This window comes from Microtus pennsylvanicus, chromosome 4, assembly GCF_037038515.1.
Source record: "Microtus pennsylvanicus isolate mMicPen1 chromosome 4, mMicPen1.hap1, whole genome shotgun sequence".
Classification (NCBI taxonomy): Eukaryota; Metazoa; Chordata; class Mammalia; order Rodentia; family Cricetidae; genus Microtus; species Microtus pennsylvanicus.
Window position 1 is genome coordinate 114248984 of NC_134582.1, and position 21282 is coordinate 114270265.

The following is a 21282-nucleotide window of genomic DNA, read 5'->3' on the forward strand; positions in this document are numbered from 1 at the left end:
TGTGTGTCACTCACTCTACCCAGTGTGTGCTGGGGATCAGACCCAGTGCTAAGCTGTGTCTTTTTCCCCTAAAGCTTCTCTCTCTCTTTCCCTCCCTCCCTTCCTCTCTCCCTTCCTTCCTTCCTTCCTTCCTTCCTTCCTTCCTTCCTTCCTTCCTTCCTTCCTTCCCTTATCCTTCCCTTATCCTTCCCTTCTTTCCTCCCTCTCTTTTCTCTCTTCTCTCTTTCCTTCTTGAACCAGTACACTCCTTTTAAGGGAACACACGCAGAGAGAGAGATCAGAGGACACATGGGTGTCTGAGTCCTGTCTTCAGGCTCAGCTCCAGCACAGTGATACCCAGAATGCGAACATCCACTCTTAGACTAATACAGTGTAGGTTCTAGAGAACATTTTTTTTTGTGGCTTTGCCCACTGTCTTCAAAACCAACTTATCATTAAACCAACCAAGCAAGAACAAAAGCTAAAGGAGATGCTATGGAAGGAGGGACCTTTTACACTGCAGGAGGGATGTAAATGACTACAGCTGCTAAGAAAATCAACATGGAGTTTCCTTAGAAAACTAAAAATAGAATGACCATTTGATTCAGCTATACCACTCCTGGGAATATACCCAAAAGACTCTTCAGTCAGCGTATCATAGGGATTCTGGCAAATTCATGTTTATTTTGACTCTATTCACGACAACTAAGCCAGGCGCCCATCAACACATGAACAGATAAAGAAAATGTAGTATACACACAATGGAGTTTTATTTAGTCAACAAGAGGAGCAAAATGTTGTTGTATCTGAGAAACAGATACAGCTGGAAGCCATAGGAAGTAAAATAAGCCAGATTCAGAAAGGCAACATATTTTTTTCTCCTGTGGTACCTGGGTGATATATATGTACACACACACACACACACACACACACACACACACACACACACACACGGTGAAGGTTGAGGGAGGACTATTTAGGAAGAGGAAGGGAATAAACAGGAAGAGGGAGGGAAGGAGGACAGGAGGGGGTAATGGAAATAAGTAAGGATGAAGTACATGATATTCTTGAACATGAATTTGCTATTGAAATCATTTTTTTTACAATAAGTATACACTGACAAAAATTCAAATGGGTAGGGAGGTATCTCAGTAGTATAGTGCCTATAGAAATAAAATTAGCTAAGAAATACCTCAAAAAGTATTCAATATCCTTAGCTATTAGGGAAATGACAAAACTGCTTTGAAACTACATCTTACCCCACTCAAAATGGCTAAGGTAAGGGGGAGAAAGGCAAATGTTTGCAAGGATGTGAGGAGATGGAAACCCTCATTCATCGCTGGTGAGATTGTGAACTGGTATGGTCACTATGGAAACCAGTGTGGTGGATTCTAAAAGAGAAGTAGATGCACCACATGACTCAGCTATGCAAAGGAGAGAGCTAGAGTGGTGTGCACATCCAGTACTTGGTAGGCTGTTGCAGGCGGATTGCAGGGAGTGTGCAGCTAGGCGGGGCTACTACAACTAAAATCTAAACTAAAACAAAATGCAAAAGCTACACGCCAACTAATTCCCAACAATACACTAACACAGGCCAGCGCAAGTGCCTGCCGTTACCCTACCCCCTTCCTGGATCCATCTCTTCCATCTCTCTTCTTCAGGCAAGGCCTTTACTACCAGGCATCCAGCCCAGTGGCTTACAGTACTTGGTGGAGTTCCCTCCTGAGCAACTAGAAAAGTCTGAATAGGGCAGATTGGGTCAATGTGCATCCCTTGGGGTAAACTGACCTTACTCTCTACCTCTGCTCTCAAAGGGCAGCAGCTGAGATCTGTGTTTAAGCATTACTCCTGTGATGGTTAATCTTGTTCATCAGTTTGATTGGATCTGAGATCAATGAAGAGACACACCTGTGGATGAGTTTGTGCCAGTATTTCCAGGAAGGGTTTGCAGAGGCGATGGTAGGGAAGACCTTCTCCCAGAGCGGCAGGCAGGACCTAGATCTGAAGAGGTTTGAGGGAAAAGCTACTACTTTTGTCTGCCCACCTTTTACTCCTTCCAGGTTAGCACGTCTACACAGTTGCCACATCTGCCACCATCTTTTACTGCCATCTGAACTCAGTTTTGTTGGCTTTCCAAGGTAAACTGAAGACCATTGGCTCTCCAAGAGCACGCCGGTCTTTAAGTGACTGCTGAGACACGCAGCCTTGTGACAGAACAGCCTCATTCTGTGCCTTCCCAGCACACAGGCAGCCATGGTTGGACTACCCAGACTGTACTGTGTAAAATAATCCAATAAATCCCCTTGTAGGATGTATTCATTCCATGGCTCTGTTCCTCCAGAGAAGCCTGACTCATTGACTCCTGCTCCTCCAGTAGAAGGAGCTTTGGATGTGTGGCTGGGTCCTTGTGGTTGGCTCTGCCTGGCATACAGAACGCTGAACAAGCTAGAACAGAGAGTGGTGTAGGGAGAGGTTGACTTTCCAGTCCTCATCCCAAGACACCTATCCCCGCGCAGCAGTGAAATGCGACCAAGACAATGTTTATTACACACCCACTGTGAGCAAAGCTCTCTGCCAGGTAACACTGTAGTGCAAAGAAAAATGACTTTCCTTGATCTCCAGAAATGAAAATTCAACCAGAGGACCTGTGCAGAATGAGGAGACTGGACAGCCAGAGCAAAAAGCGCAGGCTAAAGCACAGCGGGGAGCTCAGAGTCTGGAGAGACCATCTCACCCAGCTGTCAGTGTTTAAGAACAAAAGTTTACCTCAACAGCCATATGTTCAATTTTAATGTTATAATCTTTGCTTTTCAGGATGAGGAAACCATGACACTGTGATGTTCAGAAATTTGCCCAGAGTGATGTACCTGGTAAGTAGTGATATCAGGACAGAAACTGAGGAACTGAGTTTCCCAAAGGGAATCTGTACGTAAGCGATCAGAGTCAAAGTCATAGCGACTGGCTTGGGAGACGAGAATGGGTTTGTTTGTGTATGATAAATAGTCCATAGTTTCCTCTGGTCATAAATTCTTAGAGACAGTTTCCTTGGCTCTTTGTCAATCAGAGGACAAGATGATTTGACTCACGCATACTATGCAGATAGCTTCAGTTTTAAACTGGCCATTAAACCTGCCTGTGACCTTGTCAGCTTTGGCTACAGTCATCTGGGTGGATGTATGGATTTTGGTACCAATGAGTGATGTAGTTGGTTTTGGAGCATTTCTGTGACACAGACTCGCTGGTGTCCTGCTGAGGCTGTGACTGCTTTCACCAAGTTCAGCGAGATCACAGAAAAGGGAGAATGATTTTATGTACGCATGTATGTATGTATGTATTTATGTGTGTATGTATTTATTATTTATCTACTTTAAAATTATGTATGTGTGTGTGTCTGTGTGTAAGTATGTGCACTTGAATGCTGTGTCCATGGAGATCACAAGCATTGAATTTCCTGGAACTGGAATTACAGATAATTGTGAACTGCTCAGCTTGGATGTTGGGAGTTGAACCTTGGTACTCTATAGGAGCAGCAAATCCACTTAGCCTCCAGCCCCAAGGATGATTTTAACAGGCAAGAAAAGGAACAGGGCCTCCCAAACTGCATAAGCAGTAACAGCCTTGGCAGAGTCCTGCTGTGGCCTTGTGTGATGTTTTCTTGACAAACATTGGCAGAACTAATGGTGAACTCCTGCCCTGTTTACAAGCGTTCCTCAGCAGATGGCCAGGCCCCTGGCCCCGTTAGCGTCTCTCTGATGTTGGTTCTACATGTGTGTGCATGTAAGATGGGTGGTACGGTAGGGAGGTGGTTGGTCATGGATGTTGCAGGCCTTGAAATGCGATTGTAATGAGTACTGACCGAGAGTCTCACTCCTGTGGGTTTTGAGAATCCCTGAGATGTAGCCCACTGAAAACCGGGAGTGAGAATGATGCATCAGAGGCAAGAGTCTGAGAGCTCGTGGGGAGAGTGGGCATATGAGCAAGGGCAGTGCTCACAGGACTGAGAAGAGGTGTGCGAGGATGTGAGTGAGCGAGCGCAGGCAGTCAAGCCAAGCAAGAACCCACGGTTTATAAGCTGATGACAGTGAGGATGAGACACACATGCGCGAGCATAAATGTCCATATGTACACACGTGTGCCTCTGTCCTAGTCTATCACTGTTCAAAAGGAGGTGGGGCGGGGGGAGAAGAGGAGGAGAGAAAGAGAAGGAGAGGGAGGAGAGAGATAGGGATAGATAGTTAGGGGCGTGCCGATTTTTAGCACAAACACTAAAGATGAGCCACATCTTAAATTTTGGGGTTTTGACAAAAACTATACAGCAACAAAGGAAATCAGATACTAGGGCTCTGAGCAGCTAATCCTGAATATTTGTGCTCTAGTAAAAAGCCGTTTGTCTGTCAGTTCAGCCTAGCAGTTTGCCACTATCACATGGGTCGGTGAGAATGGCATCAGTCTGAGGTCATCCTGGAAAACATGGTGTGATTGTTAATGAATTGTTACCTTGAAAAGACCGAAATTCCCCGGGGGATGGGCTTTGGTATGTCTTTGGGAATTATCGTAATTGCACAATTAAGGCAGGAAGATCTGAACTGTATAAAAATGTCGCAGTGACTGAGCACTTGAATGCATGTATTACTGCATTACTCTTTGCTTTTGACTGATTGCCGTGTGACTGGTTGCTTCAGCACCCTGCCACCTCGATTTCCCTGCAGTGGAGGACGGTAACTTGGAATTGTGAGCCAAAAGAGCGTTTTCTCCCTCAGGTTGACTTTGCCCGAGTGTTTATCTCACCAACAGAAAAGAAGCTAAGACACATAGTGAGTTTCAGATCAGCCTGACCTACAGAGTGGGTGGGGCCCTGACTCTGTGGGAGGAGACTGTGAACCGGCTGTGAACTAAAGCTAAATGATGCTACTTTTTCTGGAAAATACCTCCTTCTCTTTACCACCTGAGATGCATAGATCCTACAGCCCTTAAGGGACAGACGTTAAACAAATACCAAACCTGGCAGCACCCTGGCCTTGGACTTCCAGCAACAGTCTGTTTCTAGGGCATTCTTACATGTCTGACCCCATCCCTTCCTTCCTTCTCCCACTGTGGTGGTTTGAATAAGAATGGCCCTCATAGGCTCATATGAGTGCGTGGTCACCAGGTAGTGGAACTGGAACTGTTGGAGAGAATTAGAAGGCTTAGGCAGTGTGGCCCTGCTGGAGTAGGTGTGTCCTTGTTGGAGGAAGTTTGTCATTGGAGGTGGGCTTTGAGGTTTCAAACGCTTACATCAGGCCCTGTGGTTTTCACCCTGCTGCCCGTGGATCAGGATGTAGCTCTCAGTCTCTGCTTCAGCGCCATGTGTGCCGCCATGTTCCCTGCCATGGTGATGATGGTGTAATTGTAAGCAAGCCCCCAATTAAATACTTTGTTTTATAAGAATTGCTTTGGTCATGGTGTCTCTTTACAATAGGACAGTAACTAAGTCAGAAATTGGTACCAGGCATTACATAAGGAGATATTATTATAGGTCAAGTTGACAAGGTTTGGACCTGTATGGCTATTCTTGGTTGTTAAGTTGATTACATCCGGAATTAACTAAAACCCAAGTGCCTAGGCATACCTGTGATGAAATTTTTTCATACATAAGTAATTTCTTTCTTTTTGAAAGATTTTTTTTATTCATTATGTATACAGTGTTCTGCAGGTCAGAAGAGGGCACCAGATCTTACCACAAATGGTTGTGAGCCACCATGTGTTTGCTGGGAATTGAACTCAGGATCTCTGGAACAGCAGGCAGTGTTCTTAACCGCTGAGCCATTTCTCCAGCCCACATAAGTAATTTCAATTGGGAAGATACAATTTTAATCTGGATCTTTTGAGGTGGGAAGATCCACTTTTAGTCAGAGCTACACCATCTTGCGGCAGCCTATATAAAGGACATGGGAGAAGATCATTGTCTGTTGACTCTTGCTTCTACTGGTGAGTGGGTTCCTTCATTGGCAGCAGAGTCCACTTCTTCAGGGCTCTGGTGTATACTGAAGACTAGCTGAGACATCCAGCCTCATGGACTGAACTGGATTCTTGAACTTCCATTTGTAGACAGCCATTGATGGACTAGCTGGGCATAACAAGTAAGCCATTCTAATAAATCCTCCCCCCTCTCTCTTTCTCTCTCTTTGTGTGTGTGTGTGTGTTCATTTTATAAGCTCTGTTCCACTAAAGAACCATGACTAACAGGTCCAGGAAGGGTGCTTCTCAGAATAAATAACATTTCCCACCATTCCTCTCTGAACCTTTTAGTTTGCTTTATGTCTCTTATGGTATTGCATTACATGTTTATATATGTTCTGTTCTCCTTGTTTCCTCTTCTGAATACAAGTGCCACTAAAGCAGGAGATGTATTTGTTCCTTTGCTGGACCCAGAGTCTGGAGCAGTACCTGTAAGAAGGATATCAATGAATATATGTCAGCTGCTAAGTAAATAGATGAACCATGATATGAAACTAAAGAATCATGATGATTTTAAAGTTGAGGGAGTGTGGGCTGAAGGTGGTAGGCTGTGCCTATTGGACATCAAGAAGTAATCAATGCCCTCCAGCCATTCTTGGGAATGGCTGTTTACCTTGGAATACATCTTGGTTAGACTAAGAGTGAGCTAGAAAGATGTATCTTTGGACAAGAGTTTCAGAGAGCCAATGGGAGGCATGTAAAAAGAATCTAGAAGGAAGGACGCAGAACCATGATCCAGGGTGGGAGTCTGAGTAAAGAAGTCAACAATGATAGAAGACCTAGAGAGTGCTGAGGAGTAGGCACGGCTCATCGTGTACTCCTGTCCCGAGCCCAAATCCTGTACAGCAGTGTCTACCCTGTATAGTTATCCTGAGTAAATGATGCTTGCTACGAAGCAGAGGCTGTCTTTGTTCTCTGTTGCTTTTGTAGACAGAGCCCTCTGCAGGCTCCTTTTGGGTCAGAGAACACAGAGAGGTAGGGCACATTGATCTTCAGCATGACCTGGTCTCACACAAATTTCTCCCACAGAAATTGTAAGGGGATTGTGCTCTCAGGAGGAAAAGCACAGCCATTGATAGCAGTTATTTTTTAATGTGACTTAGTAGGGAAAGAATTAAAGTTCTGCCTCTGAGTGGAAGATCATTAAGTTTTCTGACCTCAGGGTGGGATCTGTTGAAGAGCTCTGGAGAGGGAGAAGGGCTTGGAATTTCATGATGACTTTCCTGTCAGGAGTAAGTCAGTTACAGATGAAAAGTGAGAGGGCAGACACTTGGTTCAAAGGAATTAAAATGAAAAAAGGTTTTTGAACAGAATGTAATGAGGCCACTGCAGAGGCTGCCTTAGGTCTGAGCTAACTTGGCATCCTAGGGAAAACACCAGGGCTGGAGGGTCACCAGCAGGGGAGGAAGTCTCAGTTCAGTGCAGTTCCCAGCACTGGGGGAACTGAAGACCTTACAAAAGGTTGGGTTGGGGTTGGTTGTCTTTGTAGTTAACAAGAGGGGAGGGAAACACAAAACCTAGTAAATTTAGAGGATGAAACAGTGCTAAATGACAATTGGGGAGGATGTGGCTTTGTGGTGATAAATTAGTAAATCAGGACAGTTTTTGTATGTTCTCTCTCTCTCTCTCTCTCTCTCTCTCTCTCTCTCTCTCTCTCTCTCTCTCTCTCATTAGTACATGCTCCCAGAGCTGTCTGTGGATGTTGTTGAACTGAGGAGGAAAGGGCTGGTGGGACTATATTCTTTTTACTTTCCATGTGTGTACAGTTTAACATAAGTGTGTAGGCATATGCAAAAACCAGAGGACAACCTCAGATATCATCCTCAGGGACCCCCCCAACCTCCTCTGAGACAGAACCTGAGTCTGGAGCTTACCAAGTAGGCTAGGCTAGCTGGCCAGTGGGTGCCAGGGATCTGGCTTTTTCTGCCTCACTAGTATTAGGATGACAAATATGTGACACCGGGCATTTAAAAAATTTTTTTAATTCTTTTTTAAATTTTTTATTTAAATAACGTTTTTTCATTTCTTTTACATACCAACCAGTTTCCCCTCCCTCCTCTCCTTCTGTTCCCTCCTCTTCCTCATCTATCCCCCTCCCCATTCACTCCTCCTTCATCTCCATTCAGAAAGGGACAAGCCTCACATGGGCTTGTACAAAGCATGGTACACCAAGTTGAGGCAGGACCGAGCTCCTCCCCTTATGTCAAGGCCAGGCCAGGTAATACAACGTGGGGAATAGGTTACTAATAGACAGCTAAGCACCAGGGAGAGGTCCTGCTCTCACTGTTAGAAGCCTCACTAAGAGTCCAAGCTGCACACATATGCACACACATGCAGAGTGTCTAGGTTAGTCCCATGCAGGCTCTCTGACTGTTGGTCCAGGGTCCATGGGTTCCTGCAAACTCAGGTTAGCTGTCTCTTTGGGTTTTCCCATCATGATCTCCCTGGCTGGTACAATCTCTCTATCTTCTGCAAGACTTTTGGAGCTCAATGCAGTACTTGTCTGTTCCATCAGTTACTGGATAGAGTATCTCTGATAGCAATTAGGGAAGTCATCAATCTGCTAATGGTAGATGGCCAGGTCAGGCACCCTCTCCACTATTGCTAGGTGTCTTAGTTGGGGTCATCCTTGTGGGTTCCTGGAGTTTTCCCTGGGACCAGGTTTCTCCCTAACCCTGAAATGCTCCCCTCATGTCCAGACCTTTCTTTCATTACTCTCCCCACTCCATCCTGCTCCAGCCCATTTCCTGCACCCAGCCTGCCCAATCCACTCTCTCTAGTTCCCATCCCTCCATGCCCCTGCCCTCTGCTCCCAGTTTACCCAGGAGATCTTGTCTATTTCCCCTCCCCAGGAAAACCCATGCATCCCTCTTTGGGCCTTCCTTATTATCTAGCCTTTCTAGGGCTGTGGATTGTAGGTTAGTTATCCTGTACTTTACTCCTAATAACCACCTATGAGTGGGTACATACCATGTTTGTCTTTCTGCGTCTGGGTTATCTCACTCAGAATGACTTTTTCTAGTTACACCCATTTGCTTACAAATTTCATGAGGTCATGTACATCTGAGTAGTACTCCATTGTGTAAATGTATCACGTTTTCCTTATCCATTCTTCAGTTAAGGGGCATCTAGGTTGTTTACAGGTTCTGGCTATTACAAATAATGCTGCTATGAACATAGTTGAGCAAGTGTCCTTGTAGTATGATTGCATATCCTTTGGGTATATTCCTAAAATTGGGATAGCTATGTCTTGAGGTAGACTGATGCCCAATTTTCTAAGAAATGGCCATATTATTTCCAAAGTGGCTGGACAAGTTTGCACTCCCATCAGCAGTGGAGGAGTATTCTCTTTACTCCACATCATCTCTAACAAAAACTGTCATCAATGTTTTTGATCTTAGCCATTCTGAATAGTATAGATGGTATCTCAGAGTCATTTTGATTTGCATTTCTCTGACAACTAAGGATGTTGAAGAATTCTTTAAGTGTCTTTTGGCTGTTTGAGATCATTCTGTTGAAAATTCTGTGTTTAGATCTGTACCCCATTTTTTAAATTGGATTATTTGGTATTTTGATGTTTAGCTTCTTGAGTTCTTTATGTATTTTGGAGATCTACCCTCTGTCAGATGTGGGGTTGGTGAGGATCTTTTTCTACTCTATAGCTTGCCATTTTATCTTATTGACAGTGTCCTTTGCCTTATAGAAGCTTTTCAGTTTTAGGAGGTCCCTTTTATTAATTGTTGATCTCAGTGCCTGTGCTATTGGTGTTATATTCAGAAGTAGTCTCCTGTGCCAATGCATTAAAGGCTATTTCCCACTTTCTCTTCTATTAGCTTCAGTGTAACTAGATTTATGTTGAGGTCTTTGATCTATTTGGGCTTGAGTTTTGTGCAAGGCAATAGATATGGATCTATTTACATTCTTCTAAACATCAATATCTAGTTAGGCCAGCACCATTTGCTGAAGATTCTTTCTTTCTTCTATTGTATAATTTTGGCTTCTTTGTAAAAAATCAGGTGTTCATGGATATGTAGATTTATGTCAGGATCTTCATTGATCCACATGTCTGTTTTTATGCTAATGTCAAGTGGTTTCTTGTTACTATCGCTCTGTAGTAGAGCTTGAAGTCAGGCATGGTGATGCCTCTAGAAGTTCCTGTATTGTATAGAAATGTTTTAGCTATCCTGGGTTTTTTTTTTCCTGTATGGAGCTGAGTATTGTTCTTTCAAGGTCTGTGAAGAATTGTGTTGGATAACCAGCATTTTTTACATGCATTCTGGGAATACATGAACTTGGGTCCTTATGCTTGTAAGCCATCATGTCTGCCTGTCTGTCTAAGCTGTCTCCTCAACCTTGGTGAAATTATGTTTTATGAGGGTTTGAGTTGAAACCTAAATGAGTATAGGTAGCTTTCTGACATGTAGGTTTATAATAGGTAGAGATGGCCTGGTCCCTACTCTAGTGAAGACAAGGTGGCCTCTGACAATGGATTTTGGCCTTGATAGGAGGGCCAAGAAAGAGAACATGACCTTGTTGTTTCTACCATTCTCCCTATTACCATTTCTGATAGCCATGTAGGTAGGGATGACACGGAAGGCAGGAGCCTGGAGTGCAGTCTGTAGTGTCACCAAATACAGGGGCCAGTACGGATGCTCCAGTAATGAAATGCACAAACTGATCCTTAACTCAGTTTTTAAAAATGAGACAGGGTTTTTCTGTAACTTTGGAACCTGTCCTGGAACTAGCTCTTGTAGACCAGGCTGGCCTTGAACTCACAGAGATCCGCCTGCCTCTGCCTCCTGAGTGCTGGGACTAAAGGGGTGCACCACCACTGCCTAGCTTAAAAATTAGATTCCTGTCAGTGCTCTTATCCACACCTAAAAGTGTCTTTTTTAAGTTAGGTTCAGAGATTTCACATGGCAAATAGGCTGTAGGAATTTGGTATGGGTTCTTTTAGGGGTCACTGTTGACCTGGAACAATGCCCTGCTAGTTTTAACATTTGTGTACATAGAGAGACCCTGTCTCCAACAAAACTAAATAAAATTTCATTGCCTATTGTTATAATGATGCTTATTTAAAGGATAAAATGACTGGTATAAGGCACAGTCTGCCGCACAGTGTGCCATTAATAAATAGTGTTTAAGAAATAATTTTGACTCTTAACACAGACTTCACAAGGACAGCTCCCTACTGTCAGGGCACATAGGTAAGGTTTTACTGTACAAACTGATGCTCTGAAGGTCACTGCCACACAGAGGGCCTATTAACAGTGTGTTAGTTACTTTACATTACTGTGACCTAATGCCCGGAGGAATTAAGCGAGGAAGGGATTTATTTTGGCCCAGAGTCCATAGATGCATAGATACAGTCCATGATGGTGGGTGTATAAGACATTGTGGCAGGGACTCCATTCCTGGTGGTGTGTGGATAAAACTTGTAGCAGGGACTCCATTCATGGTGTGTGGATAAGACATTGTAGCAGGGACTCCATTCATGGTGTGTGGATAAGACATTGTAGCAGGGACTTCATCATGGTGATGGGAGCTTGCAACATGGCATGCTCTTCAAATCTTAGCTGTAAGGAAGCACAGAGCTCCAACTAGAAACAGAGCCCACCTCTACATCCTTATATTTTCAAGTTAGGCTCCAATGTCTAAAAGCTTCTACAACCTCTCAACACAGCACCACCGGATGGAGACCAAGTGTCTGAATATATGAGCCTGTAGGTGACATTTTACATGCAAACTGTAGCATTGTCCCAGAGTGTGCGATACATTTCCTAACAAGGACAAGGAGATCCTTACTGAGGCTTCTGAGGCTTGTTATTTAGTATCTGGCAGTGTCTTAGGTTTTTATTGCTGTGTAGAGGCACCCTGACCCTGGCAACTCTCATAAATGAAAACATTTAATTGAGGGAGCTCTGATGTGGGATGTCCTACTGTATATGTGTTACTTTTATTGGTTGATAAATAAAGTTGTTTTGGCCAATAGCTTAGCAGTGTAAAGCCAGGCGGGAAATCCAAATAGAGATATATAGAGAGAATAGGAAGAGTCAAGCAGATGCCATCCAGTCACAGAGGAAGCAAGACATGTAGAAAATGAGAGAATGCCTTGGCCATGTGGCAGTATACAGATTAATAGAAATGGGTTATTTAAGATGTAAGAGCTAGCTAGAAATATGCCTGAGTCAGTGTTGTAATTAATGTAGTTTCTGTGTGATTATTCGGGTCTGGGTGGCTGGGAAATGAAAGCACAGGCTCTGTCTACAGAGCTCGCGTACGGTTTCAGAGGATTGATCCTTTATCATTATGGTGGGGAATATGGCAGCGTGGTGCTGGAGCTGAGAGTCCTACATCTTGACTCAGAGGTATCAGGAAGTCACCGGATAGTCACACTGAGGGAAAATTGAACGAAGAGAACTCGAAGTCCACCACTACAGTGGCACACTCCCTCCAACAAGGACACACCTGCTAATAATGACACTCCCTTTGAGGGTCATTTTCTTTCAAACCACCAGAGGCAGTCTCAGATCTCGGATGTTCAAGAGAATTCAACTGCTCCTTTTTTGTAAACCTCAAATATCATCCTAGATATATCTTTGCCTTGTCTCTATTCTATTTTTTTTAAACAGACTCAATTTGTTTTATTTTTATTTTTTGTATAAAAAGCCCTATGTGGTGGCCACAACTGGAGTCTGGGTCCTCTGAACGGAGACTCTGGTGTGGGTTTTCACAAGATGGTCAGTGAATTCCTGATAAGGAGACTGTGAATACAATCTCTTTCCAAAGGTCAGGGTTCAGGTAGCTGTAAGTCTTGGAGATGGCATCAAAGATGGCCTTGGCAAAGTTGCCCAGGGTGACAGTGCGGCCTTTATCAAATCCAGCCCTTATCAGGAGCAGGAGCAGAGACTATACCAGTGCATCTGGGGGCAGGGATGAGACGCACCAACACAGAGCAACAACGGCCTGTCACCTTGCATGGAACAGTGTGGGACTTGCCAATCTTGTTCCCTCAGTAGCCTTCCCTGTACAGGGACAATGGAAAGCTTGACCAAGATGATGGCCCCTTGGATGGCAGTGGCTACCTCCTTGGAGCACTTAACACCAAGGCCAATATGACCATTATAGGCTCCGTTAGCAACAGAACCTAGTCTGCTGGCCAGCCCAAGTCTGCACCTGCACTGGCATGGTCTTTAGAACCTCATCCTTTAGGGATGCATCCAGGAAAAGGTCAATAATCTCAGATTCCTTAATGGGCGGGGAGAATGAGTAGATTTTCTGCAGGGACTTGATCTTCATGTCCTTCACCAGGTGGCTCAGCTTGGCGACCGGGATCCACTACTTGTCTTTAACTTTACTTTCACCAGTCTGGAGACCTTGGAATCCTCCCTGGAAGTGGCCACAGCCTCCTCATCCTGGACCCTGTGGTCCTCCAGACTGCTGCACCCACATCATCTGCCATTTGGTGTTTTCCTGAAGAAGCAGACACTTGTCTTTATTCTTCATCCAGTTTAGTCTTCTCCAAAGGCTTGAACTCTAATAGGGAGACTGTTTTCTGGGCACATGTGGTTAGCTGGGGTCAGCCAAGGAGGATGTGAGCTAAAAATATGCTAGGAAGAAACAACATTGCAGAAATAGTAAAAGAGCAACAAAGTGTTGGTCTGTTGAATCTTGAAGGTGAGGGAAAATAACTGAGTATCATCTGTTTATACTAAACGCAAGTTAATGTTAACTATGGTAGGAAATAACGATAGTGTAATACCAGCAACAATGGGGTTAAAGAGCCATCCTAGTAAGAAAGTGTTCGCTGCACAAGCGTGAGGAGCAAGTTCAATTTCTAGAATTCATGGGAAAAGGTAGATGTGGTGGGGTGTACTTGTAATTAATCACAGCACTGGGAAAGCCGAGATAGGCAGATCTCTAGATACAGATTTAGAGAGTCAAGTAAGGTCAGCTGAGGTCACAGTGATGGGGACCTAATTTTATAAGAAGGAGAAGAGACACAGAGTGTTTCTTTTTCTCTTCTAGTCCACAGAGGAAAGACTATCTGCCATGTATGAGAGTCCTTATAACTGAACACAATGGGTTCACAGTTTGGTGAGTACAAAGCTCAAATAAACTCAGCCCAAACATGGAAGAACAGGAAAGATTTATTATCCACTGAGGCAAAGGGCACATCAGTGAGTTCCAGGGCTTCCTTGGACAAAAGCAGCACGGGGATTCTGTTCAGGAAGTCCACAAATACCGATACAAGTTAGCCCATTTCTGAGTCTTATTCTTAAAAAATATCTCTGGGGTCAGGCCGCACCGTAGCAAACTCGGGCGGGTCCCAGCAGTGCCGGGCGCCGGTGCACCCGAGCAAGCGGCTACAGTCGGCGGCGGGTCAGACATATAAACACAGGAAATAGCCATAAATGTTTATTAATAAAGGGGGGGAGAGAAGAAGGGAGAGAGAGAGAAGAAGAAAGAGAGGGAAAGAAGGAGAGAGAGAGGAGGAGGAGGAGAGAAGAAGGGAGAGAGAGGAGGAGAGAGGCAGAGCCCCGTGTGTACACCGGGGGAGAACACAGGGAGAGAGCAATGGCTCTAGGAGGAGGGCAGAGGTTAAAAAGGAGTGGGCGTGGCTAGGGCAGGGACCAAAAGAATAACACTGAGTATGCTCAATGAGGAAGTTCATTTCTGATTATGTTCAGTTTAAAGTCAGAATTTAAAAGGAGTGAGTGGGGCCAGTGAGATGACTCAGTGGATAAACGTGCTTGTTATCAATTCTAAAGACTTGAATTTGATCCCTGGAATCCCAGTATTTGCCAAAGCCTGGAAGGACTTGTGTAGGATAACATCATCACTCATGGATGAAAGGGGTTATCTTTATTTTTCTTCCTTATAATTTATCTAGTTTCTAAATTTTCTAAAATAAACACGTATATTTGTTACTTTTCCCATTACAGTGAAAGGCTTTATTCTGACTCCTAGTTTGAGGGTGTAGTCCATCATGGCTGGGAAGCATGGTGGCAAGCGTGTGAGGCAGTCAGTCACAATGTGTTTGCAGTGAGGAAGCACAGAGAAATGAATGCTGGTCCTCTGCTCTGGTCCTTCTTTTTATTTAGTCTGAAACGCTGGCCTATGGAGATGGTACCACCCACTTTCAGGGTGAGCCCTCCCAACTTCCTTAAACCTCATAGGACACGCCCTCACAGACACGCTCAGAGGTGTGTCTCCCAACCCAGTCAAATGGGTTGTGGTTAACCATCACAACAGGGTGATTTCTAAGCACTTTAAACATGGACATGTATATTATGGACTAGAAAACAAAATAAGTTAAACATGGGCTCCTCTGGGCTTTCTCTGTTCCCCCCTTAGAATCTGTCACGTGGAAGAGCTTGGAAGCAGGGGTTGGCAAATGATGACCTACCCCCTTGAGTTGAACCGACTTTCTGAGTGACTATTTGGTCCAACAGATCCCCTTTTCACGTCTCATTTCCCGTTCAAGTGCAAATCCTGCTGTTTTCTACATTCAGAAATATTTTCCACCTGATCTTTCTCCAGCCTTCCATCTCCAGTAATTGAGCTATCACTTGCATCGATGACACAGCACGGCCTCCCCGAGTCTGTCTGCTTCTCTCCGAGCCCTCTGATCGCACTGCCCACACACCTAAGGCTGCCATGGGTCAGCTAGAGGGTCCACTAATCCCACCACAGAGAAGGTGACTGACGTAGTTGTGACGGAAACAGGTTGTCTGGACCCCCTTTGGACCTGGTTGATAGTTGAAGCTGTTTTACTTATAGTAACTTAAATCTGTGTGATTCTTACATGCTTTCTTTCTTTTCCTGGTTCTGTGATTTGACAATATAAAAGAAACAGTATTACCCCCCCCCCCCCATGCATCAGGTCAATTTAACAAAATCCTACAGGGATTCTTCCCATACCCACCTGGCATGTTCTGGATGACTACTTGGTTCACTCCAGTCCTATCCCTTACGTGTTCCTGTCCTTCTGTTTGTAGTTTGCTGATTTCTCAGACCCTCAAGGATGTCTCTACCTCTGCCCTTGCCCATCTCTGCGCAGAAACATTCTCCTCTAGATGTCCTCAAGGGATCATCTCTTTTTTACCCTCCAGGCTCATGTATATTTCAGCATCACTTCATGGAAGGCTTCTCTTCATCACTTCCCATAAAACAGACCTGCTGTGTGCACGCATGTGCCCACATTCACACGCTATAGTACAAACTCAGGTGTTGTTTTCGGGTGCCTTCCTTGCTGTAGTATTTTTAAAAGACAATTAAGGCCTTTATTTCTAGGAAAACTGCTTCAGAAGGGTCCCTGTAGGAATCAGAGCCTGCTGTCGTCTTAGAAGCTGGAGTAGTTATAAGGCAGAAAGAAAGGATGGGCAAGAAGGTTGAAAGATTTCCTTTTTGTTTGTTTGTTTGTCCCTTGATTGGTTGTTGCTAGAAGCACCTGGACCCCTTTAAACACAGGATTTCTCACTATCCTGGAACTTGCCTAGTAAGCTAGTGGGGAGGGCCAGCAAACCCCAGGAATGTATCTATCTCTACCTCCCTAGTAGCATGATTACAAGCTCTGGTTTTCTGTCTGTCTGTTTGTCTGTCTGTCTGTCTGTCTGTCTATCTATCTATGTCTATTATCTATCTATGTCTATTATCTATCTATCTATCTATCTATCTATCTATCTATCTATCTATCTATTCTATCTTTATGTATATCTACCCATCCCCCCTCTCATCTATCTATCTATCTATCTATCTATCTATCTATCTATCTATCTATCTATCTATCTATCATCTATCTATCTATCTATCTATCATCTATCTATCTATCTATCATCTATCTATCTATCTATCTATCATCTATCTATCTATCTATCATCTATCTATCTATCTATCTATCAATCATCTATCTATCTATCAATCATCTATCTATCTATCATCTATCTATCTATCTATCTATCTATCTATCTATCTATCATCTATCTATCCATCCATCCACCCTCTCTCTCTATGTATACATATATACATATACATATCTTTACTGTGGGTGCTGGGCATAGAACTCAGGTCCTTCTGCTTGCACAGCAAGCATTTGCCACCAGAGCCATATGCCAGCTGTCCTCTGTCTTCTTCCTCTGTTCTATTTCTCTTCAGAAAATGTCCCCTTTCTTTGCCTAGAACAGTGCTTGTGACATAGTACTCAGCAAAATTAAATAGATACACAAATGAAAAGCAAATATATATTCATAAATAATGCTGGGATAATTCCAGGTAGCGCTTTTGTGTTAATTATCCCCTACTAAAGAACACAGAGACATAATATAGGTCCTGGGTCATTCGGGGTCAGGCACAACTTTTAACTAAATGACCTGGAAAATTGAAATAAAACTCTATCTTGACCTAAATAAAGCAAGAACTGCTTCAATTTTCTTCCTCATTTTGTCAGCAACAACCACGCCCCAGTTTGCTGAGACAAATGAGACTTTAGTTGGATGTGCTCATGAATCGCTGCCAACTAACGAGAAGGAAGCCGAGTTGCCATTTTTTCTTTTAAAACAGAGACTTCAGATTTATACTCATGGCTCTTTATACACTCCAACTGTTTATATGCACTAAATTCCTTGAACAGAGAGCTTTTGTTTAGTAAATGCTTTGTCCAAATATCAAATGAGCTTTTTTATCCTTTATATTACATATAAAGGGCCTGGCTCATCTCTGTTTTGAGGCTATTTTCCTAAAGTATATTTGAAAGGGGTCATTTTCCCATGAGCTCACATGAGCCACTTTCTCACACGATATTGGTAAGATGTCACTTTTCCCCAGTGTGAACTATAGAGCCTGTGTAATCATAACAAAAACGCCACCATGTTGTTTTGTGCATCTCAACAAACTGATTCTGCAGTTTATATAGCTACGTAGATGACGCAGAATACCAACATGGCTTTGAAGAAGAACCAAGTTGGAGGACTGGCACTCCCTAGCTTTAAGACATACTATAAGCCGACAGTGTTTAAGACAGTGTTGTTTTGGGGAAAGACCGGAAACATAGGGGCAGGGGGTCAGAATAGAGAACTTAGGGAGAGAACCGCGCAAATCTAACACAGCAATAATGAACAGGGTGTCAATGGAGCAGGGCGAGCCTCTTCAATAAACTGTGTTACACAATTAATGTCAACACGTCCCAACCTAGTCAAGCCAAACCACACTAAAACAAAACATAGACCTTTACACAAATTAACTGTTTCACAGACCTAACTACAAAAAAATAACACGACAAGTTCAAGAGGAAACAGGAGGAAATTTAAGGTCTTTGGGTTTTGTGACCAGTTTTATATACACTAAAAATGTTCCTGAAAGAAAAATAATGGACAAATTGTTAAAATTTAAAGCTTCTTGAAGAGAATTGCCGCTGAGAAAATGGGGAGATTCTCTGGGTACCCACAGGCCACCTAGCCAGAGAAGCAGAGCGGCTAACTACAGCTCCCAGCCTCTCCCTTTCCTTCCAGTCGCCCTTCAGTTCCCCTCCAGCTCTGTGGAGGACCACCTGCTGTGGACTTCTCCCTTTCCATACCGCCAGCAGATCTTGTAGATCTTCTCTGCTAACCTTCCTTTCCCCCACTCAGCGCTTTATCCCAGACCCAACTCCAACCAAGCCTGCCAGAGAAGCAAGTTAGTGAGCTTCAGTAATCACCGCCCCCTCCTCTCCTCCAATCTATTCCCTGGTCTCATCCCCAGCTCTGTAGCAGGTCACCTATCTGGGTCTCTCCTCCCCTTTCCCAGGGGACTAAGCAGATCCTGGCAGAACACCCCACTTTGCTACCTCCCGTGGATGCCCTCAGTCCCATTCCTAAGTGTCAGCTCTCAACACCTAGAAAGGCATTGTGTCTGGAACCCCCAGTGGCCGCATCTGGCAGGATTCCAGAAGAATTCTCTGCCAGGCACACATAGCTACCACACTTTCCTAACAACCAGAGAGGGCAACCGAAACCAAGGAACAAAACACCCACCCAAAAGAGACAAAACCAGATACCAACACCGAGAATTACAACGGTCTGCAAACCACATGCAAGACTCCAACATAAAAACACGTTCAAACAGCCGGGATAGCACATCTCCTCTAGAGCCCAGCAACCCTACTACAGTAGGCCCTGAGACACGCAATATAACTGAAACACAAGCAAGGATTAGAAAATAGCCTTTGCGAATATGATAGAAATCTTTAAGGAAGAAATGAAGAAATCCCTTAAAGAAATCTATGAAAACATGAGCAAACTGTAGAATGAAATGGCTAAAATAATACATGGAAAGGTAGGCATAGACTTAGTTTATTTGCAAAATGAATAAATGACGAATGCCTGATATCTAAAATTCATAAATAACTCTTATAACTCAACAATAAGAACAAGTCAACTAAAGAAAGAGCAAGCATCTAAACAACCGCATCTAAAGCATATATGCAGATGTCCAGTCAGTGCATGAAAAATTCTCAGCAGTTTTCCATTGGGGAATTACAAATTAGAGCCACAATGAGACACTGCCATATCTACATATCAAAATGACCAAAATAAATACATCTCCCACAAATTCCTAAGGCCATGAAACTGTAAGGCAGCAGAAATTCCTTTGCTACTGGTGAGAATGAAATCTGGCACAGCCATTTTGGCAGTTTCTGTGGAAGAGCCTAGAACATCCTTTTCAGATTACTTTATAGATAGCCCAGTTTCTTCTCTTGGTGTCCTTTGGTAAGAGAACATTTGATATAAACTTCAGGATTACATGCGACCACACATAAGAAGGAATTTGGAGATAACAGTTCCAGGATGGCTGATGTCAAATTCAGCTGTGCTAAGTCCGGGCCAGCATTCCGTGCTGCTCCTGGCTTTCCCTTATGGGAGCTGGAGGGTGGCTGTGGCTTTGAACACTGGGTCTTTCCAGGGTGTCAGCTGAGCAAAAATGAGCTGGGGAGGTTCTTTCTCCCTCAGCAGAGAGATGGTCCTACAGATGAGCCACTATCTACTCAGCTTCTAACCGGTTCCCAAGCTGAACTCGATCATAGTGCCTGTCTCTCAGAAACAGTGAGAGAGGGGACTCTGGTGCCTCGTTCCCGGGTATAGCTCCACCTGACATATGAACATGTCTAGGGTTCAGCTAGCAAGGAAGGGGTGTGGAATGGGATGGCTGTTAGGAGGGAAGACAGTGGTATCTGCCACCTAATTGATTTCTGCATGCACATGACTATATTCCCAGCATTTGGAGGTAGAGACTGGAGCATCAGAAGTTCAAGGTCACCCTCAACTACCTATCTAGTTTTAGGTCATCCTGGGATACGTGAGCACCTGTTTCAGAGACTATTTTAAAGTACAATTTAAAAATTAATTTAAAAAGGTAATTTACTTATCTTCTTATCTTAAAGAATTTCATTTTTGTAGTGAAGTTGTAAGGTGAATTTATGAGGTACATTGCTTAGATTTAGGCATGAGGGAGGAGGGCTACCACAGTTAGATCAAGGTCACGATTATTCTGTCCATCATGTTCTTTGTCAGTGGTATATGTGTGTGTTGCGTATGCATGGGTATACACACCTGCACATACAAGGAAAGGTCAGAGGGCGATGTCGGATATTTTCTTCTGTCACTCTCTCCCTTATTGCTCTGGGACAAGGTCTGTCTCTGAACTGAAAGCTTGCCCTTTTGGCTAGGCTGTCTACCCAGTAAGTTCTTGGTATCTACACAGATACTGTCTTCACCTCACATTCCTAGGTTATGGGCACATGAGACTCACTGACTTTATGTGGATGCTAGAGAGTTGATCTCAGGCCCTAGGATGCTTGGGCAGTAAGTACTCTTGACCTCCAAGCCATCTCCCAGTTTTATTTGTTATTTTTTTAACATCCTCATTTGAAATGTTTTCAGGAAGACAAGAAAAATTATCTCTGTAAGTAGCTTTGATTTTATCAGTTGCACTGGGATTTCTGACTCCCAGCCAGATTTTGGAGTAGAGACTTCTCTCCATTTCCATGCCCCGTAATTGTCCTTGTCTTTCTATTGCTCGGAAGACACTGAGTGATTCACCCACAGTCTTGAGGTTTTCAGAGCCGGGAGTAGAGTGAGAGCTTCTGACATTAGCTTTCTATAGTTGTTTCACTCTTCTCCTATGGGTGCACGCAAAATACCTGGGAGCCTATATAGGGGGCTATGCTGGAAGTTAGGGCCATGTTTTCTGTTCGGTCCAGTACCCAGTGTTCTCCACAGATGGTGATTGCTGGGTGCTGGAAGGCTGAGTGCAGGCTGCTGGAGAAGGAGT

General features: G+C 43.9%; 1 pseudogene; it reads right to left on the reverse strand.

Moving 5' to 3' along the window:
• Positions 1 to 12647: 12647 nt before the first annotated feature.
• Positions 12648 to 13326, reverse strand: LOC142848907 (small ribosomal subunit protein uS5 pseudogene; annotated as a pseudogene).
• Positions 13327 to 21282: the final 7956 nt, after the last annotated feature.